This window comes from Columba livia, chromosome 2 (genome assembly GCF_036013475.1).
Source record: "Columba livia isolate bColLiv1 breed racing homer chromosome 2, bColLiv1.pat.W.v2, whole genome shotgun sequence".
Taxonomy (NCBI): domain Eukaryota; kingdom Metazoa; phylum Chordata; class Aves; order Columbiformes; family Columbidae; genus Columba; species Columba livia.
In genome coordinates, this window is record NC_088603.1 from 96,886,080 (window position 1) to 96,912,821 (window position 26,742).

General features: G+C 38.5%; 1 long non-coding RNA gene across 1 annotated transcript; it reads right to left on the reverse strand.

The window, feature by feature from the left end:
* Nucleotides 1-1,254: 1,254 nt before the first annotated feature.
* On the reverse strand, nt 1,255-24,944 carry LOC110364318 (uncharacterized). The gene is made up of 3 exons (XR_010470382.1): nt 24,108-24,944; nt 10,154-10,275; nt 1,255-8,619 (listed from the first exon to the last, which is right to left on the reverse strand). It is a non-coding gene; the product is annotated as an uncharacterized LOC110364318 (long non-coding RNA).
* Nucleotides 24,945-26,742: the final 1,798 nt, after the last annotated feature.

Below are 26,742 nucleotides of genomic sequence, written 5' to 3' on the forward strand. Positions count from 1 at the left end.
CTGTTTCTTATGCAGAGTTATTCCCTATATTTGATCTCTTCTGAAATGAGGAGGGGTGACAGAAAGAACCTGACAGTTCATGGTGTTCAACACATAGGCCATCTAGATGTGTATTTACACAATGCTGTAATTTGTGTTTTACCTTGTGTTTTCTTTCTGGTAAGCCCTAACATTTGATTAGGACTCATTGCAATACTGAGGACTGAGCAGACATTTCACAGAACTATGTCTTAAATCCAAAATCTATTTCTAGAGTGGTAATGGTCATTCAGAGCAGATAATTACAGGGTATGCAACATTAGGAATTTTCACACCTAAAATCTTCCTTGAGAAGTGAGCAAGAGTCTGAATATTATAACAAGCCCTTCTTTCTAGATCACTTAGATTATTCAAATGGCTTCTGGATAATACCTACATTTTTAATTTGTTTATATTTAAGGCATAACTCATCTTCGGAAATCTGCACCTGTTACACTTAACATATTTTGGGACGGGCTTTGGTTTGCAAAAGGGTGGTGAGGTGGATAGCAAATTAGCTTAATATTCCAGTCAACAGTTAAAAAAAAAAAAAAAGTGAATATAGGAGCTTGAGATTTGGGCCTCATTCAGACAAGATAAGAGTGTGATAGCATGTGTCATGAGAAAACAGAGTATCTTCTGAGTATTCACCCAGCTGTTACCATCAGTTATGGAGTACTTATCAACAAGTTCTGCTTTTCAAGCAAATAAACCTGCAGAAGAACACAAGAGAAAAGTGTTGTGGAAAAATTCAGGCTGTATATTGAATCTTAGCCTGAGTTTTCTCCTGCTAAAATTGGTAAGTCCAAACAAATTCTACAGCACTTGGAAATAATTTCTCTGCATCAGCTACTTTTACAAAGCGTAATACTTGTAGGACAGCATCCAAATTGTAAATAAACTACGTTAGTTCTTTTCCAACATTATTGCTTAAAAATTCTGCATTTGGGCAATATATTTTTAAAATTTGACAATCTTTATGTGCCTCACATACATGGGGTGATGTATATGTGCTATCTTGTTAAGACACAGGGCAGAAAGTATTTGCTTGTGTTAAGTGCATCAACTTTACCAACCTGCACTCGGGACTTTTTCCTGCTATTCTAGCCCTTTGAATAGTTCCAAACCTCTGTTATCTTCTGAAAAATGTCTCAGGTCAAAAATGCAAACATCCTCAAAAGAGCTTTGAAATAATCATAATAATGATGACAACAAGATAACATGGTAAGATTTATTCCTTGCTCAGCAATGGGTTAATATCCCATTTTTCACACAATGAGAAGAACTTCTGAACAGTTCATTGCAAACATTCAAAAACATTTCCAACAACATCACTGCAATACATGGGGCAGAGTACACAACTGTGTTCAGGCTCATTCATTGCTCAAGAACCGGAGAGGAATGAACTAAGGATATGACAGTATTTTTCTTGGTCCTAGAATAATTATTGTAGCTGATAATAACTCTTTATTATAATTGCACCTGAGTAATTATCAAGGTCACAGACACATTGAGCAAGTCATTGTATGAACACAGAAAAGCTGCCCCTGTTTTAAACAGCTTACAATTAAATTAAACAAGATGTATGAAAATGACAGGAATTAACAAAATTTGAAAACTGAACAGCATGATTGCAACAAATGTCAACCCATGACTGCTTTTCTTGGGGGGAATGGGAGGCTATGGACATGGCATATGGGAAGAAAAGAAGAATGGGAACAGAAGAAAAGTGAGGAACAATAGTGAATGAAGCTGGGGTGAAGGACATGATATAGTCAGAGATAAATTCAGCAAATGGCAGGGGCCTTCAAATAAGAACTGTAAAAGGTTTGCTGTAGCTATGTCCACACACATGTGTTAGGACACCATAAAGCTGCCCCCAATGGAAATGTCCTAAGCTGATCTGCTCTCACACTTCCACATTGGGGCTGTTTGGCCCTGCCCAGCCTGGCACAGCCACACAGAGGGCTCTACAGGCTCCTTAGCCTACCCTGTTTTTGAAATTCCATCATGCCTCCTGGCAGAAACCAAAAGGAAGGGAAAATACGAGCAAGAAACTGGGATCCATGAGTAGAAGCCTTGCATAACATCCCTACCACCTGTGCCTGCGTTCACTGGGTTGCAGGCTGCCTGCACCCACTCCCATGCCCATGTCCTTTCTCAAAGGCCAGGTGTGCCCAAAACAAAGGAGCAAATAGCGTCTGTGAGCAATGAAGAGGCTGGGCCAAGTGGTTTGTATTTGTTCAGTTATGTCCATGAAGGGTCAGAAAGGAAATAAGTGAGACACACTGTTTCAGTAATGCCACCCTGCCAAGACTGTCCTTGAGAAAGTCAGCAAAAAGTGCCCAGCTGGCCCCATCTCTAGCATGCAGTGATGTTTATGGCATGGACAGAGACATTTTTAGTGCGAGTAAAGTGCCAAGTTTGCTTCTGCGTCTTGGCCAGCTTCCTGAAAGGCAATTTTTCAGACCAAACTTCTGACATTGAGAAGCCAAGCCTATAACAAAAGCACCAGCTTGAACCTAATCCTTCCAGGTCTGTGGGCTTTGCAATGTCTGAGGCTTCAACGTACAGGCTTCACGTTGCAGGATTTTGAATCTTATATATTGCAAGGATAGTTGTGGAACCTAGAAAGCTCCACTGCTGTTCAGATTTTTTCTGTTTTGTGAGTGTTTTTAAAATTACTGGCTGCTCAAATACACAAATCCAGTCAGGCCAGCATCTACTGATAATGGGACAGGAGGACTGCATATCTAAGCAGGCACCTGGAAACTCCCCATAGGGTAGCAGGCAGCAGGTATGACAGGATCAGGTAAGTATGCACCAGAAATGTGGATTGGGCTCCAAACAAGTGAACATTATCTACCTTCACAGACTAAGAAAATTTTAATTGCCTGGCAACATTAGTCAGGATGATCAGCTGTCAGTGCTGGAGCGGAAACTTCAGTGGTGCAAACACTTCGTATATGAAATGCAATGAGCTTAGGTTGGGAGAAGGAGGACAGTGATGTAGAAGGACTGTTCCTTCCAGCAGCTTTTTGCTTCTCATGATGTGTGGCTGCAATCCATTTCTGCTTCAACCAGGTGCATACATCCTTCCAAGAAATATTGTCCTGGAACCTGTTTATGGTACATCTACTTTGCTGCAGTTGCTGCTGAGTGACGCCCAAGAAGGCACATGCTCACTTCTGAATCTGGAGAAGTGCCATGAAAAACATAACCCCAGATGATTCCAATTTAACTATTTCTAGGTCTCTCAGGACACCTTATCTTCATAATGGGTAACAAATGACTTAAAATTATTCTGATCATGTCTCTGCTCCGTGAAAAAAACCTACATTCCCTGCATGAATTTAAACAAGACGAGATTTTCACACAATGGGTAAAACCATGGCCTTCTGAAAATCAACAGTTCTTTTAACAAGCAATCCAAATTTTCATCATATATATCTGTAGTGTTCTGTCAAACAGAAAACAAGCTTCACTGAAATTCAGGCTCTAGAAAAGAATTCAGGAGGTAATAATATTAATACTTGAGAGGATAGCAGAATCTTCTCCATTGTCAAAGGGAAACTTCTTGACAATTTGCACATTCCTCCAGCCAAAGGCTGGATCTTCTTGACAGAAAGCAATGAACTTTACTTTGAGTGAGAATGAAATACCTCTTGAACACATGTAGACTGATAGAAACTTATATCACATATATTACATCAGACTTCCTCAAGCTGTACACCATGGAGCAGAAACATTCAGGAGGAAACATTTCATGGTGTATGGAGAGGTGGTTCACCACCGGCTGCTGCCTCTGACATATAACTGCTAAGGTGGATTTGAAGAAGCTGAGAATTAATGGGATGTTTGACTTAACATAAGAAATAACTGTGAAAGAAATTCCCTAAAGTGCTACAGAGGAGAAGTCTATAAGACTAATTCTTGAGCATCTAAAATATTCTATAAAAAAGGCCCGAGAATACTTGTAGGAAAAAAGTTGTTCAAAATGTAATACCTCTAAATGGCTTTTCATTACAATAATGTCAAGGAGTCTTTTATATGTCTTGATTACCACACAGTCAAGTTTTAATAAAAATAAAACCATAGATTATGTTACAATGTAGATATTATTTTTTTAACTCAATTCTTAAACTAAAACACAATATTTTTTGCTGTCTTCTTTGCCCCATTAACAAACAATGCCTGTTTTCCTCTCCAGACAAAAAACCCACATTGCTCTGAATTGTAAAAACTTGCTTTTCTTGAATAATAAAGTTTGACGTTACATTATTTTGCCATATCACTTCATAGAATATAAATAGCATAATAATAAAAATAATAACAACAACAACAATAATAACAGTACTATCACTGTCTTCAGATTACTTTTTTAGTTAAAAAAGAAAATTACTTTTTTCAGTCAAGATGCAGAATGTGTTTCTTGGGGGATTTGTTGTTTTTTTTTTTCTTTTTTTTTTATTTGAGGTGTTTAGTCTTAGATGGCACTGAATTTAGCAACACATATTCAAGAAACATTTATTGTTTTGTGAAAACTGAAATTCTTTGCATATTTTCTTCAATTATATCAACCACAAACACATGTTATGGGGGTGTGCAGTTATTTGATTCATTTGTAAACATGGCTAATAAAATATCTCTATTGCAATACTTCTTTGTGTGCAGAGTTTTCATGTTATTTCTTCCACTGGAGTTTGCTCATTAATCATGGTGACATCTGATACTTTTTTCACTGACATGCGATATACAGTTGTTAAAAAATTTGTTATAGAGCTTAATATTGTCATTTATGATATGTGCAAACTAGAGAGAACCTTCATGGAAAAACTAATATTACAGATATTGATACCAACGGTAGATGTTTTTTTCTCTCACACCAAGTGGAGTCGTCTTTGAAAGCCATGAAAGTGTTAAATGCAAAGACCACAGACTTTTAAAAATGCGAAATGCACGTGTGCTCAAGAAATTCTTCTCATATAAACTGAAAATCATTTAAAGGACACTAGATATCTTAAAGGGTGTGAAGAAGCAAAATTTCTATTCTAAATAGGATAAAGTATGCATACAGAAGTGGAATAATTAATTTAACTAAATATGCTATGTCTTAGAAAAAATTAATGCCAATCACAGCATCAGCTAACATCTGAAGAAAGGGTTGAGGCTATAAACTGTGATTTGATAAGGATGTGCCATCCTTCTAGGAAAGAAGTAAAAACCATATCTGTAAACAAATAAACTTCAGAGGTCCCAAACCGGACAGTAGGAAACAACCATAAAGGATCAACTCTTAGACTAACCCAGTTTAGATTTCACTTTGACAGGCTCCTCCATATTAAATTTATTATATAATAGCATTACAGGAAACGGAATGCTAAAACATTTGGAGGCAGTGGCCTCCTCCAGGGAGCTGAGGTGGATGCAAACCACAAAAAGTTTATGAAAAAAAAAGCTCAATAAGTTTAAATGATCAAAAATAAACTGTCAAAGGAAGCCTCAGGGTCAAATTGGGAAAACCCCAGAACTTCTGCATGAGAAGGGCAGAAAGCAAAACAGAAGTAGCCTTTTTTTCTATTTCAGTCAAGCTCTGTCACAGATATGCTTGGCCACTCCAGAAAGAACTCGGCCCTCCCAGGCTCCTTCAGTGCTGGTGCGACCATGTATTTTAGGTCAGAATCTATGTGCTTGGACACTCATAACAAAATTCAAACTTCTAACAAACCTCCAGCTTGTATTTTCTTTGTTTTACACACATCTTAAGGTGTTGCTATGAGGAGTATTAGGGATATCTGGGAAATTTAATACTAGTTTATTTTGTACCTGAAGTCTTTGAAAGTGTCACCAGGAAATTTTGCCTGTTGGAGAAAAGGCTGTTTTAATGTATCATGACCAAATGAGGACAGACAGTGCCTGTTAAAGGAGTCAAGAACCCCACGATATTCAGAAAGGCTCAGAGAATCATGTGAGTGTGAACTTCAGCAATCTGTCAAGTGAATTGTTTAATCATTATCAATTTTCTTTAGTTAAGACAATAGAAAGTACATAGCCTTTTGCAGAGATCACTTTTTTTTTGTTTGTTTTTTTGGCAAAGTGTATTCATATGTATAAAGAAAGATTTGACTAGAGGCCCAGGAGACGCACGTATTTCCTGTATGTAAAATACATGTTACTGAAGTTGCTAAAAGACTCAAACTAGAATTTTGTCCTTGAATATATATGTCACTGCTGTTTACTTTAATGGGAGGTATGTGCCATATTCCAGTGATCAACCTTGGCATTTGCAGAGAACTCCAGCTAGGAAACCAAATGCTTATTTCATAGACATGCTGCAGTTATTTTTGTTGGAGAGATGGAGACAACACCAGACCATACACGCTCTTTCCATTTTGTTTATTTTAGAAGCATAAGTAGTCTATTACATCCTTGAAGAAGCTGTCCTAATTCTTCCTAGCATAATCTCCTGTCTTAAACTTTCATAGCATCAACTCTTACACCAAAACCTCTGTGAATATCCTGTCATCCTTTTTCTTTTGGGATGATACACTGGCTTTCAGAACACACACATTTCTACGACATAAAGTCAGATGCACTATGTTCCTCAAACATGAAAAATCAGAAGAATCAAAAGTAAAGCTTATGATAGTCTCTGAAATTTAGTTCTGGAAAAATATTTTGGGGGGTTGTTTGTTTGTTTGTTTTGCAAAAGTTCAGGGTATTTCCCTACTACTCTATTTATTTTGCCATAAAAATTCTGACTGCATTCATCTTTCTTTATTTCATATTGGTTTAAAACACCTAAAATATATTTTTTTGATCATTCTATCAAATTCCATGGTCCATCCAGTTAATATATTAATTTGTTATAGGACGCAGAACATAAAGAGTCATGTGGGAAGAGACTGGAGAGTAGGTACAAGCAATTCATTTTGAAGGAGAAAGGTTTAATTCCCTGGTGAGAGTATAGCAGGTATTTTGCAAGTGGAGGCATACTATCACTTAAATCCTCAAATACTTTTGTCTATTGTCTTCAAAAGTAGAACATGCATTAGCCCATATTAATTCAACCTCACTGTGACCCACAGCGACATATCACTGTCCTTAATCTTTATAAATGGCTTTTGCACTCTGCACCATCAAAAACTTTCTTTTTGCTGATCAATACAAAGTGTATTTGAAAAGAGCATTATCTGCCTTTGAAAGGCCTTCTGGACAATCAATGGTCTTCAGAAGCAGATGCTGATCAAGCAAGCATAGGCAACATTGTAGAAAGCTAGTAAATATTGATCTCAATTCAGAAAAGGAAATTGCCTTGTAGTTGCAGTGTCTGACTTCATTAGCCTATAAATTTCCTAAACATCTGATTGGCTGATCTGGTAAACATTATGGTGCCTTATCGCTGATTAGCGAGCTTGTATGAACAACATGTCTTAAAAGTTTTAAGTAGTCACAGCATGAGATTAGTTTTAAACTGAATCTAAAACAAACTTAAATGATGATGTAAAAAAACCCACAAGTAATACTCTTTGTCCATACAATTTCACAGTGGATTGAAGCAACAAAACCAAAAGCCCTGACACTGGCATATTTTATTAAATTGTACTCATTAATTAATAATAATAATATGCAAAATAATCTGTTTAGTCATTTTTATAAATCAGGGAAACTCCTGAACTCAGCTGGATTGGCAAAGTAACAAACTCAATTAATTTATTTGTTTCACAGGATTTTATTGGTAGAACCTGGCATTCAGAGAGCAGAAACTGCATTTTGCAGTAGGCCTAGACCCAGCCAGTACAAATCCACTAGTGCAGAGAGAAGGAAAGATGCAATGGAACCTCAGTAGATGATCTAAACTTCCATGTAATGCATTACAATAAAACTTGAATCATTCTAGATTTATGACGTTGTTTATGACAGAAATCTTGTTTAGTACTTCCAAATTGTGAGGGTCTCATAATTAGCTGTCAGAAAACTGCACTGATCGTCATTCTCTAAAAGATATTTTAGCTTACAGTACCACATAAATCACAGAAAGTGTATGGTCCTATCCTGTGTCACTGAAGTCAATAGGACTTAATTGATATTCAGTGGCCTACCTGATCGTTCGTTCAGATTATTGCAGGAAAGGTTGTCCCTCATAAATGTAAGGCAAAAATACACCACTTTCAGGTCTAAAATTCAGAACTACACTGGTAAAAGTGTCACAGATATGTAATCAGCCCTTCTCACTTATCCAGCCAGCCTGCTCGCTCTAGATTAAGAACTAATCCCAAAATCTCAGCAATTACAGGATGGACCACTTATCTTTGAGCCAGTCACACAATGCTAGGCAATGAGTAACAGGACAATACCAGGACAAAGAGCTGTTCTTCATCATGGCTCCTTGCTGGAAGAATGGGTTTGGACTGATGGAGTCTATGAACAACAGAGATGCAATTACTCAGGAATTTACGCAGCAGAGCAGGGGTGTGAAAGGTGATGGCCGTTCCTCTAGCCCAGCATGCAGGAAGGAGAATTCACTGGCCTTCAGCTCTCTGCAAATAATGTTTGTCAAAAAGGCCCAAACAGAGTTTTCACAGAACATGTGTCTTCTACCTAATAGAAAAAATAAATTTGAAATTTAAATACTACCTCTTGTATCACAAAAGTTTACTCTTTTTATTATTTTTAACAGACTTACAGATATTAGTTTCCAAATAATTGCAAAAGACCTTCCTTTGGACTCCCAAAAAAAGATATATGTCACTACATGAATAAAACTAACTTTAAGATTTTAAATATTATTTAGAACATGAGAAAGGTTGACGTAAAATTCATTACTTAAAGAATTACTTTGACGCCAGAGTTTAAACCTACCTGAGTTTAATAATATTAATAATATTAATATTAATATTAATATTATTAATAATAATAATAATAATAATAATAATAATAATAATAATAATAATAATAATGAAAATCCATGCTCTTCAAAACAAGTTCTGAAACAGCTTAGAGACAGATTTTCTAGAGTGAGCCTCTAATTTTGTACACATAAATACAGTAATTAGGCACAAAACTGCTCATGTACCATAAAGTTCTTATAGCATGGTATTTGGTCTATATCGGGAGGTAAATCTTGGAGGCATTGTGTGGTTTTACCGCCACTATATACTTTGGAGGGTGGGAAGAGTGTCTTGCACTGTCCACATCATAGCTGAACAATGGATCTGAAATAGGGTTGTTTCTAGAATGCATGTGGAGAATAAAATATGACAGAACAGTATTTCTCACTGTCAGTTTGTGGGCAGTTAAGAAGAGTGCTTGGTTTGGGTTGACAAGCCATATGTGATAAATGATACATAGTTTTGTAGGACTGTATATTCTCAGCAAGAAATGAAGGCTTTGTCTTATTTTGGAAATGGAGTGGAATAACTTTGTTTCTGCAGAATGGTGGTCTGATGCCAAGGACTATGGGAAGAGTTGTTTGTGAAAATTCACATACACATCGCCACCATAATAACATAAACCACTTTCTAGCACTATTAGCATTATTTTGCAATAATACTCAGAGCCCCCATTGGAATGTAGACCACACTGTGGTCTACATTTCTTCCTGTACTAAGCAAGCACATAATGAAATTGCATTCTATACCTAGTGGGAAAGGCTATTGTTGTATCTTTACTGCTGACTCAATATATTAAAAATATATTACCAAAGAAAGGTCCATATAACTGCATTTCCCAACTACACGCAAACATACATGGCTTAATTTATGTCTCCTTTGGTGCTGGTACTCATGACTTACACAATACATGTGAAGAAGGCCCATCAGAGGGCTCGTAAACTATTTTAGAATACTAATCAGTCCCTACACACTACAGCTTTTATGCTGTTTAAAGGAGGCTACAAAGGCAGCAGCAAGCTGCAAATGGAAACGTTAGTCCCGTACTGTTACCAGCATCCAGCAAATGCAGTTCTGAGGGAATTATGTGCTTGCTAATCATCAACTATGTGACTACACAAATCCTTAAAATAATAGCTGTTAATCAAAAATAGAATAATTCCTATTGCATGTCAACTACTGCTTCTACCTAAGAGACCCCATCTTTCTAACTAAGCAGCACTATTCGGAAAACCCTTAGTTACCTTGGTGTATTCAGAAGAGCTTGTGCTGCACAGGTCAGAGAGCATCTCCACTGCATCCCAGGTCCTGGCTGTGCTGGAGTGGAGGCACAGGACCAAGGAGGTGACTCCTCAGTTCTCTGGAACTAAAAGGAACAAATACAAGCGAAAAGCATTGCTGTATAAGAACAACTGAGGAGACCGCATCGACTCCAAATACCGGGGTGGTGTTTAAATGATCAGTCACCAACGACATAACCCAAATGAAAAACTGCAAGACAAAAAAAAAGCTGTTTACAAAAAAATAGAAAGAGAAAAGAATGTCACTTTTGTTTTATGAAATGTAATATGACCATTTTAAGGATAACATCATGTCTGCAAGCTCATAATTCAGAGTTCTATTCATTTGGTCTTGAACAAAGTAAAAAATGAAGCTCAGCATAGTAACTTTTTGCTTTAAACTAGGCAATGAGAGCCTGATCCCCTGACATAACCGACAAAATCCTCTAGGCTTTTGCAGCTTGGTGGAAACGGCCAAATCTGCATTCAACTTGTTTTTCACATTTCCATCATTGCGCAGAATGAAGCCCTGCAGAACCCAAGGGATGTGTGTTTAGCTGCCATTCTGCAGCGCTTGTAGCATTTTAACTTCAAGCCTCTGGGAAAAAGCCACATACCTATTACTATGGCTTTGGAGTTTAAATTGTTAGTTGATGTGTCCTGTTTATCAAATCCAAAAAGCAGTTTGTGCCTGAAAAATAGACCTGGCCCCGCAAGCAGAGAGGGGTTTTGGCTGGTTGTTTGTTTTTCAAATAAAAGCCTAAAGAAGTGGCAGTCACAAGTAAGTAATCACATATTCGTCCCTCTTGTCTGCCTCTGAGTTATTTTACACTTAAATTGACTCATTGCTGACATTGTACGTTTTGCAAGGTACAGTGCTCACCTATCTGACCTCCTGTATGAAATATGCTTATGAGAGTAAAAAGGAGACAGGCTGACCCATTCTTCATTCAGTGGGGTCTTTGTTTGCTTGTTTGGTCAATGTTAAAAAAAAAATAAAAAAATTCAATCCCAGAACCCCTTTCCACACTCTTATATAAATCTCGTTATATGTAATCAAACAGGAGCAACGTTTTGCAAGTAGAAAGTCATTTCACTTTCCTCTACAGCTGCTATCAAGGAAATATATATGCATTTTATTTATAAAAATATATTTAATTTGATCTTTTTTTTGCAGGCAAGTACATTTCTGTAGGTGTGTTGTTGGTGGTTTTCATCAATATATATGAACTGCCATCTATTTATTGCATATCATGTAAAAGAAATTGTACCTGACTTACAGTGTAAAGACAGTTAATATTACTTTTTAAATCTAAAGAAAAGCCTTCATAACTGAAAGGATTAACTTTTTTCAGTTTGTTTAAAATGTTGCTTCTTAAAAGAAATCTATTGTTATGAATGAGCTTATGTCGGCCAGCTAGACTGTAATCCAGAGAACAAATGTTTCCTTGTGAGCATGAGACAACTTGCAACTTCTATTGCGGTATTTCAAATAATGGAAAGTAATAGTAAAATTGCTGCAATAAACTCAAAGAAAATCTTGATAGGCAAGTCTGTTACACAATATGTATTCCCCTCGCTGTTCCTTCGCTGGTGCCAAAAGCATGTCACTCAGGTAATTTGTTTTAGACCCTTAACAAGACTTAGAAGCAATTATTATGAAACACTGACACAACAGATCTCACCAACAATTGAAGTTTGACAGCTTGTGAGAAAAGTCTCATGTTTATGTCATTGGAGAGGTGATCCTTGTATGACCTCCTTTTTCACTGCTGTGAATGATAAACTGTCGTTCTCCAGCGGTAGTTCACTATAGCTGAAGGCCCAAACGTCCTGTACTTGTAAAGAAAATTTTCAGCTGGTTCCCTGAATCAAATAAAGCTGGAAACTTCTTTGGTTCCTCTGACTGATCTAGTTTAGGCTTTATGATATGCTCTAACTGGGTAGGGAGCTAAAAGCCTAGCAGATATCCACACTCACACTGTGCACTTTGAAAGAGATACATGTGCAGAACTAATGCACGTATACTTTCTGATCAAAAATAGCTTCACTTTTTATTTTCTAAGCAAACTGCAATAACTTGCATGTGAGAGAGGGAGAGAAATAACATGTTAATATCTATTGCAATATATTTATTTGCCTTGTTTCAGAGTAGAGCTTAGAGGGATATTTTATTGCTTTACAATTATTCCAGCAACTGCAAGCACCCAAATTAACCACTCCTAGTCCACATTTCAGAGACAAGTGGAAGACGATGTAGTAGGCAGGACTAAATACTCACACTGCAAAAGTTCCTCAAAACCAGCCTGAATTGGTCTGAACTGCCACAGAGCAGTGGAACAGAAATAATCTTCAGGAAGAGAGTTTAAAGCTCCCTGTGCACCTGCACTTAGTTTGAAAAGCAACAGACCGTACTTCTTTCTTTGCTGTTAGGTAGCTTTCTTGCTGATGATTATTTCCAAAAAAAACCCCACCAAAATGACAACTCAACACCCCCACCACCCAAAAACTTTCTGATGGCTTTATTCATCTCTGTAGTCACATCTTAGTTTCTTAAGGGAGACAAAAGCCACACACAAGCTGTATCCCTTCCCTGGTGTACAGCTTGTCTCCACTTTATACTTCATGCTGCACTCAATGTGAGCCTCGTGAGAAATTCTCTTCTACCTACTACGAAGCTGCACATTGGCCAAACTACAAGTCTTCCTAAAAGAATACTTTATGTTGAGTTTTGATCACTTAGTATCTTAAGCGTATGCATGTAGAAGAGCGTACTTTTTTGCTTAATGATTCTAAACAGAATAAGACCTGCTACACATTTGCCTTAGGTTATGAAGTGACTTACAGAACTTCATATTAAAACATTTTTCTTTTCTGATGCTTTATTTACATTTCTTGCATGATAGCAGAATAACTCTAGCCCAAAAAACTGTTCTGCTTCAATTAGTACATTATGCAGCTGATAATTTATCACAGCTGTTACTCCACTTGTGTTTTCACAACAATATCAATCTAACCCATGTTTAGCAGTTTTAATAATGGCTGCTAATCTCAAACAAAAGGACTTTTTGTTTACATCCATATTTTTCTCTGTTTTACTGAAAGGAGAACATGGCAGGAACTTCTTTCTTCCTTTTTATTTCCAGACAGAAGCAAAAGTGAGGTCATCATTAAGAGCAGATGACATTTTTCTGAATCTTAGATGCTCCAAGCAGCATTTTGGTCTCACATCTGCATGCCCTTGTGGTGAACAATGGCAATCACTTAACTATTCCTAAAGGAAATAAAAATATAAACAGGGCCAGTTGACACCAGGGCACCAGTTATAACATGATAAAATAATTTTTTAAACCAATGTTTAAACTCTGTTTATTTTTCCTCTTGCTAGGATTGCAGATTAGAAGACAGTTTACTTGCAATCTACAGAGAAACCAGCCTCGGTCACATGTAGGACTTCTCAGTAGTACTATAAAAGCATAAATAAATAATAGTAAATAGCTATATTTTTGTCCTAAATATTTACTGCAGCTAGTTGCAGGAAGCAGAACCTCAACTTGGACATATGCCATCAGAATAGATTATTATACATTAATTGTATAAAAATGGCAGCTAGTAAATAAGTTCAAGAATCCTGTGATTACCGCATGCAAGGACTGCATTTCACCACATCTTTAAAATGTGCTTAACATAAGACTGCATCTCAGCTGAGACACAACCTAACCAATACATCAGTCTCAGGTCCTTCTCTACCTGACCTGTGGGAGTGCCTGACCTGTAGGACAGCCAGCCACAGCTTGGATTCTAGGAGGTGGGATGGAGTGAGGAAGTGAAGGACTTCATGCATGTTCCAGAAATGTGTTGGCCTCCTCTGATCTTGCTGTGACACCTGAATATTCATTAATGGAGCTGGCTTTAAATCAAGTTGTAATTCTGTGATCCTCATCTCTTGGAACAATATGGTTAGTGTGCTTAACACAACCATTCTTGTTCACCCTGGAAAACTAAGCACACGTGATATCTATATCCAGCACAAGTCTCACTAGATATTTGGGCCATCTGCTAACCAGAGGGGCCTGAACTTGTGGTGTTAACTTCTCTTTCTCCTTTTGTTTACATTGTATGTATGCAAAGCCCTGCTAATTGAATCAGAGAAGGATGGATAAAAGCAACAACAAACTCATCTTGAATTAAGGTTTTCTAATAATCTGGGAAGTAATGCTGTGTGCCTGCTGCATCAGGAAATTTCTAAGACAGAGTTGAAAACATATTTCTGACAGAACAGCAAATTGGTGCAAGATATTGTAAAGTAATTTTCACACAAATATCTATTGTGGTACATTTGTGGCAGCCTGGCACACTTCAGTGGCATGTTGAAAAAATAAAACCACTGTCAGGAATCTGAATACACAGCCCTGTGATTGTTTTTGACATTTAAGATATAAATACAATTTGACCAGGGAATTCCTTGTTGAGTATGCAGCCCTCTGCTAATCTGGGGTCTTGGCTCTTTTACCACTACAGTTTATCATCTCAAAGATCTTTCACAGACGTCCTTCTTTGGTCTCTGTAAAAAGCTGCAAAGCTTCAAACTTAGCTTTTGGGATGTCCCTGACAATGATGGAATACAGATCCATAACTGTGTCACTAAAAATGACTGAACATAACAACTGTTTTGGTGCAATTAAGATACAACACACCAGTAACCAGTAAGTTCGAGCTCTACAAGTTAATGCAGGCATGATCCCACTATGCTACTGCTTACTCTCCATAACTAATCTCTGATCGGTGCCCCTCCATACATCTGCTCCCCCCCTCCGATTATTCTTTATTTATTTGCAATTGAAACAGACTGGATATCTCAAGGATATGAGGTGTTACATGTCTTGCTCATCACTGCAAAACAAATGCAGGTTTGAGTGAATCACCGTCATTAACAGAAATGAGAGCGCTCCTAATTGCAAACAATTACTCGACAGGCAATGCTCTTCCCTAAGAAACCTCTGCAGTGCTGACAGTGGAGCGCCGGGCAGCCCTCCCAGACCTCGGTTTCCCATGCGAATGGGGACTTTGCCATGGAATTTGGTGACTTTTATCCGGTTGTTTTAGATAGGTTGGTACATACTCATTCAAATCCCTGGTAAAAATGCCCACAAATTGGACAACTTGTCAGACTTACAGGCATTCTTATCCCACCAGTTGCAGGATCCAAGTGTTTACACAAACAAACAACACCAAAACAACACCAAACTGCCTTCTAGGTCCAAATATCTCTCTCCAGAAGTGACACAGATTGACACATCCCAGTCATGCTGTCCTATGGACAAGACAAAGCATCTTGATGTTCCAGGGGCATTAGCAGTCACATATTTATCACTAATTTAGGTTTCTGTGCGATTTACAGTTTCCCCTTGATCCCAGGTACTTCTTCACATCTGGAAAACTGTATCGTAGTATCACATATGAAAAACAAAAAGGTTCTCTATTCTCCTTCCCCCTAAGGATACAAGTCATGATTGCAGACTTTCAAATTCAAGGTTAGAGAAAGAATTGTATTCATCTTGTGCAGCACCTAAACCAGGTGCTAGACACAGTAAAACTTCTGACATTTAGGAGTTAATATAGCTAGTGTGTGTGTATGTGTGTGTGCATGCACTAATTATGGATCACAGCATGCACTAGGATGCTAAGGAAGTTCAAAGAGAATATTAGATCCCTGACTCCAGCTGATGCACAGCTCTGGGGTATAAGAAAAAATATGTGAGCAAATCACACAAGCTTCCTGAGCAGCTAGAAACAAACCTGGAACCCTGCAGGCTATTGTTGGATTTGTAAAATTGACAATAGCCTCTGCAACTTGTAATTCAGCCTTGTTTTCCCTTACTATTAAGATTATTATTTCATTTTACTGAGCTCATGAAAATGCAAGAAGTAGAGGAGAATGCAGAGATTCTCTGCTAGTATTTATTCTATAAAATATTGACCTGTTGACACCTTGCATTAAAATGGATTCATTTTTAGATAGAACATAATAGTTCTATCACCTCTATGTAGGTATTATACACTATTCTAACTAAAGTGCCTTGAAACTGTTTTTTCAGTTCTGTGTATCTAAACTCAGTTTATACAATATTTAGAATACATTTAACATTTAATACACACGGCCTTTTTTGTTTGAAGACAACCAGATCAGGCCATAGAGCTTGTGGCTGTGATGTTGCCTTATAGCTGTTGGGACAGAGCAGGGCAGCATAGTGAAGGTTAGAAATACATAGTAAATAGCTTTTTCAGTCCTCTAATGCAAACCACAGATTTAAGGCCAAAAGCAAATATTTTGTTGTACCGTCCAGTTCCTCTTAAAAGAACTTCACACAGTCAGAAACAGGGCAAAGACATTCATTCCCCAGTTACAGTGGAATAGAGCTCATTTGTAGGGCATCCATTATCAGATCAAAACTGACCCCCTGATTAATAACAAGCCTGACTTTCAACTTGTTTTCACTTGGAGTAACATGTGTTCCAAAAAGACATCCAGTCCTGTGCTGAAGACACCATGAGAAGGAAAAGCCACCACTTTACCCCAGTACTCTGTTTCAAGGGCTTCTCAGACCTACTGTAAAATTTTGCACTTGATTTCTCAGATGACTCTGCCTTGCCTCAGCCTCCAGCCATTGGTTCTAATTATGCCTCTTTCTACTAGATTAAAGAGCCCTTAGTATCCTGCACTATCTCTCCTGACGTTACTTTTACAGTGAGATCAAATCACCTCTGACATTCTTAATACGATAAGCAGAATCATCTTTATGTTTCTTGCAGTAAAATGTCTCCTCCTGAGCCTCAAATAACCGCTGTGGGTCTTCCTTCCAATTTTGGACATGTTTTAATGTGTGGATGCTAAAATTGAGTGCTCAGATATACCTGCATATTTGTTCATTACTTCGCTGTTATCATATTCAAGGAGCATATTCTCCTTTTTTTACTCAACTTTGCCACTCAGACACTCCACTGTCAGGAGTTGCTTCTCAGGATGTAACTCTCCATATTGTAGCTATACACAGTGCTCCTGGACATGTAATTTTGTATGTCCTGTCCCGTCCCCCCATGAATGCATCTTTTTTGCTATTGCATCAAGACTTGACTACCTAGCCCCAGAACTGTTAATCCCCCCAATATTTTCAGCTGCAGTTCTGTATGTACTTCCAGATCAAAGTCTTTAATATTACTCGATCTGGAATCTTTTCTAGATACAGCACACTCAGAAATTATCTTCCACTGACATTTTTTGAATTTCAAATTCTGCGTAAGCTATATCCATATCACACAAATCAGGGAGGAGCACTGCCAAAACATGACATGTCCATATAGTAGAGTGCAGCACTAAGCAGAAACCTGGTTATTGTAGATGTCCTCTTGTGGCTGCTGGTCATCACTACCATGTACAACACTCTACTGAGTAGCACACGTATGCTCTTAGTTTGCCTATGTAGCACTTCATGGAGAGTCCATGGCCTCTCTGGGCAACCTGTTCCAACGAACAACCACCCTTACTGTATTTTTTTTTTCCTTTTTATGTTTAAGTAGAATTTCCTGTGTTTCAGTTTGTACCCCTCACCTCTCGACCTTTTAGCAGATATCACTGAGAAGAGACTGGCTACATTTTCTTTGCTCCCTTCTATCACATATTGGTAATATTTGCCCGTGAGCTTTCACTTCTCTAGTGATCCCAGCTCTCTCAGCCTCTCATATGTCAGAGGCTGCAATCCCTTCAGCATCTTCATGGTCCTTCACTGACCTTGCTACTGCACATCCAAGTTTCTCTTGCACTGGGCAGTCCAGACCCAGACACACCACTCCAGATGTGCTCTCAGCATGGCTGAGGGGAAGAATCAGGAAGAATCAGCACCCTGAACCACTGGTGAAGCTCTCTCTAATGCAGCATGACTGCTGCTGGCTGCCTTTACCATAAGGGCACGCTGCTGGCTTACATTCCACTTGATGCCTACCAGCAGCTCTAGGACCTCTTCTGCAAAGCTACTTTCCAGTCAGTCATCCCTCAGCCTGTTGGGGTGGGTGCCTGGGGCCCACAGAGAGGGCTTGACATTTCCCTTTGTTCAGCCCTGGAGGTTCCTGTTGGCCTGCTTCAACAACCTTGCAAGATCCTACTTAATGACAGTGCAGCCACCTAGTGTATCAGCCACTCCTCATCTGCAAATCCGCTGAGGGTACATTCTGTCCCATCACCCTGGTCATTAATGAAGATGTTAAACCATACTGGCCATAGCATCAATGCCTGGAGTAGAGAACTAGTGACAAGATTCCAGCTGGAATTCATGCCTGTGACCTCAACCCTTCAAGCACAACAGCTCAGACTGTTTTCTGTCCACTTCACTGTCCTTCTGTCTGACTGCAAATCATCACTTTGTCAATGAGGAAGCCACAGGTGGAAGCACTGAAAGCCTTACTCAAGTCAAGATAACAGCCACTGCTGTCTCCTCACCCACCAAGATGATTTTCTAATCATAGAAGAGTATTGGGTTGGTGAAGAATGACTTCCCATTCTTAAAGCCATCCTGACTATTCCCAGTCACCTCTTTCCCTTCTTATGTCCAGAAATACTTCCCAGAATTATTTCTGCATCGTGTTGCACACAAACAGCGAGGCTGACTGGCCTGTAGTTCTCTGGTTCCTCTTTCTTGCCATTCTTGAAGATAAGGATGGCATTTGCTTTCTTCCAGTCGTCAGGAAACTCCCTCAGTCACTATGACCTTTCAAAGATAATCCAGAGTGGCCTCACGATGACATCAGACAGCTCTCTCAGCATTTCTGGGTGCATACTACTGGGTCCCACAGACTTGTTTATGTCTAGTTTATTTAAGTGCACACTAAGTTGATCCTCCACCAACAGCAAGGTTTTCTTTCTCCTGACTTTTCCCAATGGCCTCAGGGACCTGGCATTCCTGAAGGCTAATTTTACCAGCAAAGGAGCGAGGCACGTAAGGTACTGAGTACCTTAATCTTCTCCATGCCCTTTATTACAAAACACGACTGGAAGATACAGTATTCAACCATCACAAGGGAAAGAAGTTTGCTCTCTCCTTTTCCTCTTCAATTCATCAACCAAATATGATTTTAATAAACCAGACTGTCTAACATGCTGGAAATCATGGCATAATAAAGAAAAGCAATCATAACTTAAAATTGTTTTAATTCTGTTGATAGTCTGGAATGTTCTTCAAATGTAAGGAAAATGAAAATGGGGAACTGCAGAAAAAAAGAGTGGCATTAGGTAAATTGATCACAGCATTTGGGATGCAATGTTCTACATTACAAATCATCACAAAGTTGTGAGGTGATCAGAGGAGTAGAAGTACAGCTGTGCAAACAAACATTTTTTAAAATTAAATACATAATGTCAAGATAAAACAGTGAACAAAGTTTATTGCTAGCTTTTGTATTTCTTGTCTTAAACTACTAACACAAGTAAGCCCTCACAAGAAAGCATCATGGATTTGAGACTTAGAAATGGTAACACTTTTGAGTAACCCATATTGAAACTGCTGAAATCATAATGGGAATGTCAGAACCACCATATTGATCAGTCAGTTGGCAGAGAATATTGTTCCTCACCAAAAGCAGGAGTGGGCACCTGACGGAGAATTAGGAGAGAAAAGCATGAAAGGTTGGACAGTTTCTGGCATGACTGGACTAGCCTTCCTTGAATGCATTAAGTTCTTTTAAAATTCTCTGGTTAGAGAGCCCGTAATATCCTTTTTTGTGTATGTGGTTTAAATCTGCTCTCTGAATAACTTCTTTGAGTGCCTTTCAAACCTTGTGCTGAAATAGTGAAAGTTGCTTCCTATTCAGTCTTCTCCAGTTAACTCACAATTTTTTCAATACCTACCATATATTTCCTTTTAGCTATCTCTTTTTTCAAAGCTGAAGGAAATAGTCTTTACTCACACAGAAGTTGCTCCATTCCTCTGATCACCCTTTCTCCCCTTCTCTGCTACACAGACCAAAAATATGGCAAAATTCAAATGGAAGGAAGACATAGGGACAGACAAGATGCACATCCTGATTTGTTTTATGTAATCTAAGCAGAATGAAAGAAAACATTTTCAGCGTGGGTTCAGGTGTATTCCACTTTTTCAATTTTGCCTTCTGTCTTTTTGTCTTTATTAATTTTGCAAATAAATTAGTCCATTTGACTGTATTCCCCAATATCCAGGCATGTATATACAGTTGCTGAGAGAAGGGCATTGTTTTCTAAGTCTACCTAAAAGTGTACCGTCTGGCTCTAATTCACTGTTCTCCCATGAAGGCCATGGGGAGGATTACATTTCTTTCTTCCCTATTCCCTCTTTCCTAGCTAATGTCTGCTGCTGTCACACACTGCTGATAGCAGCAGAGCGAGATGGGTAAACCAGATCAAAGAGAAATGTCAGCTCCAATTTTTGTCCACAGCATTGTAAAGTAACAAGGAGTTAAACAGAGTCATGCCATTCTTCAGCATTTACATTTCAGAGCTGGTACTTCTTTGCAGTACATCTTGCATTAAACAGCTTCATAATGAGTAAACCCCAAATTCCTTACCCTCCACAGCCTCACCAAGTTCAGAAAGGTATGAAAGGAGGTAGCACAAGGCTCATTTTGGCTCTGTCCATCAGGACAGACATCCTGGTGTTGCAGCCTGCAGCAGCACAGGTAGGAAGAATTTCCTTTCCACTGTGGATTACTATTGCAATCCTTGACTTAGCCTTTGTGCAGATTTACTCTGGAAATCAAATGGGAATTTATTGTACAGAACAAATGCAGAATATGCAGCAGCGATTTTCAGATTAGACAACTGAACATAATCAGAGAAGGGAGATTTGCCTTCCCCTTCAGCCAAATCTGCATTCAGCAAAATACTTGCAGAATACTCTGTTAAAAGCAGAATCTATCACCACGACATTAAAAATGTTACTTGATATTCACACAGTGGATAACTTCAAAAGGAACAGTAAAGGAAAATGAAAACAACCTCGGCACCTACAGTATTTAATGGCAGTGGTACTCAACCTATGGAATTCATTCTTCAGAGGCCTGTATAGAGCTTTTATCATGGGTCTGAGTGAGAAATCGTGTGACATGCTGGCTCACTTCTGTTTCTTTTCAGATATTCTGAAAACTTGTTCAATGATATCTTTCACCATTTCCTTCCATTTATGTATGTAAAGTTTCTTTTTTCCTTCTTGTAAAAACATACAATCTACCCAATCAATTACCTTGCCCTAAGACACAAATTGCAGAGTGCCTTTGGATTTTCTTAACTGTTTTTGATGAATGCATTCATCCATATTATTTAATAAAATTGTCACATGCATTTTTGTATTTTTGACTTGTGTGCCTCTTTGTGATTTTAAATGGCTCTTTAGCTGTTAAAGGTCGAGTGCCATTGCTCTAAGGGGCATATTTTCATTTCGTTGCACGAAGAGTTATGCACGCCAATCTTTAATCAAGATGAAAAGTCCTCCTAATGCTTTCTGCTCACAAGCTCAATGCATAGCAAAAGAAACTTAAAACAGAATAAAAGTTGCAAGTTTCAAAAAAAAATCTATTTTGATATGTTTTCATCTAGCAAATCATTAATAACTTCATGATTCATTCTGAATGATTTTATTCTCTGAAACCAATGTCACTGTTAACATGAGTAGTTCCTAGAGAAAAGCCTGTGTCACCTTGTCAAAAAATAGTTTTATCATAAGAGGCAACTGATTTTAATAAATAAGATTAGAATGTACTTTATGGCAGCTTCTGATAAAAAATTACAAATGAAATTATGCATATGTGGAACAATTCTAACTTTCAGGAAAAAATAACATCAGATGAAATTCTGGGATGTAATAAAAACCATGCCTTTGAAAGCATTATTTCTGCCATGCAAAAGCAAAGAAACAGAACCTTGATCAAACCAAGACTGTAGTTACATACACTAATGAAGAACGCCCCATATAACTATCGTAGGTAACATGTACATGTAAAAGCCCTAATTCATACTGTAGCAGTCCTGTTGATTTAAACAGATAGACCTGAGAACTCAGTTCTTTTGTGGTTTTTGTTTGTTTGTTTGGTTTTTTGTTTGTTTGGGTTTTTTTCATATTTTACCTTATGTTCCTGTCTATAAATGGATCCAATTCCTTATTTACCTAGGAATATTTTATGTACTAGATTCATAATCAAGAAAAAAAAATAACACTTGAAATTCCAGTGGTGTTGCTTAGTTTTGAAAATCCACAGAAATGGGGTAGGTAGCAATACTATTTGCTTTCTCATCCAGCTGATTTGATATCTGGTTTTTTATATGTGAATGATCACAGAAAATACATTTGAAATTTGCTCTGTAGTGTAGGAAAATATGCCAGATTAAAATGCACGGGGGTTTTTTGTAAGCATTTATAAGAAGAAAACACAGGAAGATTCTGAAAAAGAAAAAGAAGAGAAAAATTGTGTTGAAGTACTGGGGGAAAATTTATTTGGACTACTCACCTGGGTTTTTGTCAGATCAGTTTTGTATAATTCCATTTGCAATGGGAAAAATAACAGAACAGTTAATGCAAATATTTCTCAGACCTCTTACAATGTTACAGTAAGATCCTCCTTGTTTTGACAGTAAAAACTGTTTTATTATTTGAAATTCATTTTTCAACAGCGATCTTGGGAAAACTGAAAGCAGTGCAGATTTACAAAGATGACTCTTCCAGAGTTGGCTGCCTACAAAAAAAAACAATTTCTGACAGATTTTCTGAATTTGTAATTTTGTTCTGGAATAAAGTTACTAATAACAGTGAGGAGAAAATGACTAGGGTTCTTTTCTACCCAGGAAGAGTGGATTGAAACACATTATGAAATTCACTCACTTCAGAGAAGAAATTACACTTTACAGCATAGCAAATATTAAAGTTAGCACAGTGCAAACAATCTTTTTTAGACTGAGAATATTTAAGAAAACTACTATAATATTCCCTCGTAAGAATATCAGTTTTGTTAAATATGCTTAATTGGTGAAGTCTTCCGTATATAACATGTTTCTTAACATTCTTCCTAAATATTTGATATCATGTCATCAAATACAAGTATAGAATTAATTTCCTCTTTGGATGCTTTTGCACTTCTGTGAGAACAAAATGATTTTTTTCAAGTGCCTCACACAGCTTCCGTTGGCTTTAGTTCCCTCTAAACGTTGCCAACTCAAGCTGCACAGATTTAGATCCTTCCTTTTGTACCTGTTATTTTCAGGCTTAACCCTAATTTCAGTGTTACAAAATCCAGAGCTATAAATAATCAGTTCATACTTTAACTGCAGAGGAGCTCTGTTAATCCTTTGAGAGACGCATCTTCACGTGCCTGAACATTTCTTCAATACCTTATTTCCTGTTGTCAAGTTGCGATACCCAACACACGAAACATGCATGCAAGAACAAGCAATAAATACCAGTCTCCTAAAACTCTCCCTCTCTCTCTGATGGGAAATGCATGTGTCCTGACTGGATGTACATGTGTTTTCCCATGTGAGACTCTAACAACAAACAATGCATGTTTGTCACTGACTAATCCAGGCGGTATAGAAGAAGACTTCTGTATCACAAAGCGACAGGACTAATTTGAGTGACAATCACTTAAGCAGAGCGGCCTCTTAAGTGGCACACTGAAACACCAAGTTGAAAAGTTAAATGTACTACTGCTTAAAAATAAGCAAATAGCAATGATAAAACTGACCACAGAGGTAAAAAAAAACAAAAACAAAAACAAAAAAACAACAACAACAACAACAAAAAAACACCACAAACCTTAAAATCATTCCTCTGATTCCCAGGATAAGAGCAAATACTAGCTAGAATTTTAATTACAAAGAAAATCCTCATCAAAAATGCTTTCTTACTTTTCAGATACATTTTTCTCTTCGTTTTAGTTTCCATTTTTCTGCATGGATAATGTATTGAATTTGTCCCTTGTTTACATTTCATTGGGGAAGAAACTAGTTTGGCACTCCCGTTCAGGGCAAATACCCTTTTCCACCAAGGCAACCCTGCCGACTTGGCACGCTGTGTTCTTCGGGGCGGGGGGGCAAGAGTCACAGGACGAATACAGGCGCTCTGTCTCCCCTTTTCTCACTCTCAGCTCCGGGTTTAATAGCACGTCTCTCACTGTCACAGCCCAGGCGGATCTCATCCCCTCTCCCAGGGCCGGATTCGGGGCGTCGCTGCGCTCCGCGCTGCCCAGAAAGGCCCATTGAACGCGGTGCCGGACCCGCGGAGCCGGGCGAACCTTCAGTGGAGCTCTTGCACCCCCTGCAGCCCGCAGCCCGCACTTCACGGGGACAGAGCTGGGGGGGCGGGAGAGGAGGAAAAAAAAAAAAAAAAAAAAAAAAATAACATCCTAACAACAATACAAAGAAAAAACAAACAGCACCCTTTCACGCCATTCCCTCAAATGATTCCTATCATCCGAATCAAGTGTTATGAGCTTATACTCTTGTTCTAAATTAATTGCCTGATATACGAGTATTCTTAATTGAAAGAATGGGGTGTGCAGGGGGCCCGCGTTTCCCCGAGGGCCGCCCGCCGGGACCGCGCTCCCGGGACCGAGACTGAGCCCTTGTCGGTGCGGCCCGGGCCCACCCGCCCCGCCGGGCTCCGAGCAGCCTTCGCCGGGCTCCGCCGCCGGAACACCCTCCCGGGCGGCCTTCGCCAGTCGGCGGGGCGGCTTTGCAGCTGACCCAGTGTGGACCAGAGGCAGGTAATAAACAGGAGAGGGCTGATCGTAGATTAATTAACTAATAAATAAAAAAACCTAGCATCTAAGTCATTATTAATAAATAAATAAAGACTTGTCAGCCTAACGCAGGCTTTGTGTGGAAAACAAACAAACAAACAACAACAAAAAAAAACAGTCTGGGAAAGACATGATCCTTAAAGAGGCATCTTAGCACAGCAATGGTCACACAAAGGACCGAGCAGCTGATAACAGCAACTCCCACCCTTCCTCACGGTAAATCTAAAATAAGAGGCGTTGGGGTATGTTGTCTGCAAACGTGGCACATTTGCAAAGAAACTGCGAGACCCAGCTCAGGGTAAACTTTCTGTAAAGTGACAGTCACTGTCACACACACAGAGTACTCCCACCACTGAGTCCCTCACCTGTGCCAGGTGACAGTGAGAGGTTTGTAATCAGCACTAACGTTAACTAGGGACCAGGACAAGCTCACTGGGGTTTAACTCCAATCTAGCAGCCTCTTTGCAAGCACCCTAAAGCCATTATGTCTATACAAAAACTATTTTTGAAGCATTTTATAACCTCAGCTGCACCGCATAAATCTCATCTAACTCAATTAGCTACAGTCAAGTACTAGAGACTGATACGGATTAAAATAGAGAGTATTTTACAAATACGACATTCAAGTAAAGGAAGCAGAGGGAAGGCCTCCAAATGGAAGGTTTAGTGTAAGGGACAGCTGCTATTTTTAGGCAAGTTAGATTACAGGTGTTTAGTACAGTCTTCCTGTTTGTTCAGGTCACCTCCCATCCTTCACCTGAACGGCAGTCTTCCTACACTTTTCGTTATATGCATATCCAGTTCTATATGGAGATAAAATTCAGACCAGAATCCCAAATTTATACAGCCAATTAACATAATTAGTATCTCTTATGCAAGCTCAGAACAAATTATTATTCCTGTTTTCTCAAACTAACAGGTTTCCTGCCTGTCTGGAAAAAGTCACATTTTACAGAACATAAAAGGAAAAAAAGAGAAGTCACTTCCCTCATACTCATTTGTCTCCTGTGGCAGAATGGCTTTTTGCTTCATGATGCTCTTACAGAGACTGAGATCCACTGGAACACATCTCCTGGTGAGACAACTGTAGGTGAGATCCACCATGCTCCCCAAATTTGGTTTGATTGATAAAAAATGAATAGTGATCAGAAAACATCAAAATACTCCATCTTCTCCTCACAGTCACAAAAGCACTAACAATAGATAGAGCTTTTTCTGCAGCTAAATGGCTCTATATACCAAGGCTTTACTTAAAGCAATAAATACCATCAATCTTCTCATTAAAAAAAAAAAAAAAAAAAAAAAAGAGAAATAAGAATATTGCTATATCTTATCCTTGGCTTACTGGTACACACAGATCTATGAAGGATTCCATACCTCAAGCAGGCTTCCTCAAGATAACATTTCTTAATTAACACCTTAATTAGCACTTAGAGGGTATGGCCTGTAGTTTATTGGATCTATTTAGCTCTCCAAGCAGCTGCATTGCTTTTAATCAGCAGCAATGTTTCTCAGAAAGCAGAAACAGCACTCCTGTTCCAAATATGCTGCAATATGTTTAATCATTTATCTCCCTGCCCAGCGAGGGGAATCCTACATAAAGGCCTACTTTACACCTGAGCTTTTTCTCTTTTGTGAATACCTGCAGTTTATGTTTTTCATGACTGACAGTAAGAAATTAATCTCAACAGCAAAGGCCTGGGAAAGCAGAAAGACTTGCCTTAGATCCGCTGCCTATCCAA